Source organism: Lathyrus oleraceus, chromosome 4, assembly GCF_024323335.1.
Source record: "Lathyrus oleraceus cultivar Zhongwan6 chromosome 4, CAAS_Psat_ZW6_1.0, whole genome shotgun sequence".
In the NCBI taxonomy this organism is placed as follows: Eukaryota; Viridiplantae; Streptophyta; class Magnoliopsida; order Fabales; family Fabaceae; genus Lathyrus; species Lathyrus oleraceus.
Window position 1 is genome coordinate 423,143,731 of NC_066582.1, and position 485 is coordinate 423,144,215.

Here is a 485-nt window from a genome sequence, read left to right on the forward strand (position 1 = left end):
GATAGACTCTTATTTTTCCCTTTTCTCTATTTGTTGGATAAAGTAGGTAGTCTTAACTTCTGAGTCTTTCATCTGTATATTTATATGTGAAAAAAATTGAAGCTATGATGACCTCTTTATTACTCCAAGTTAACATTCATTGTATGCAATTTGAAATCCTTCATTTCAAGTTATCCTCTAGTTGTAATATGCAATTTAGTTAGTTTATGTTTTATTTCAAAGCGCAAAACGGGCTATCAGGCCCGTGACGGATTGGCCCATGACGGACGTCTAAACTAAAAAGGCCAATTTCTAATTGTGATGTAATTTAATTGATCAGGCATAGCTCTTTAATGGCTACGGTTTTCCGGACCGGCCCAATTTATATTATTTATTTTATTTTATAAAATTAGAAAGTGAGTTGTTTTATTTATAAAAATAATATGATACCATTACTTCTTTGTATACATCATACTCTTTATTATATCATCTATGGTGATAATATG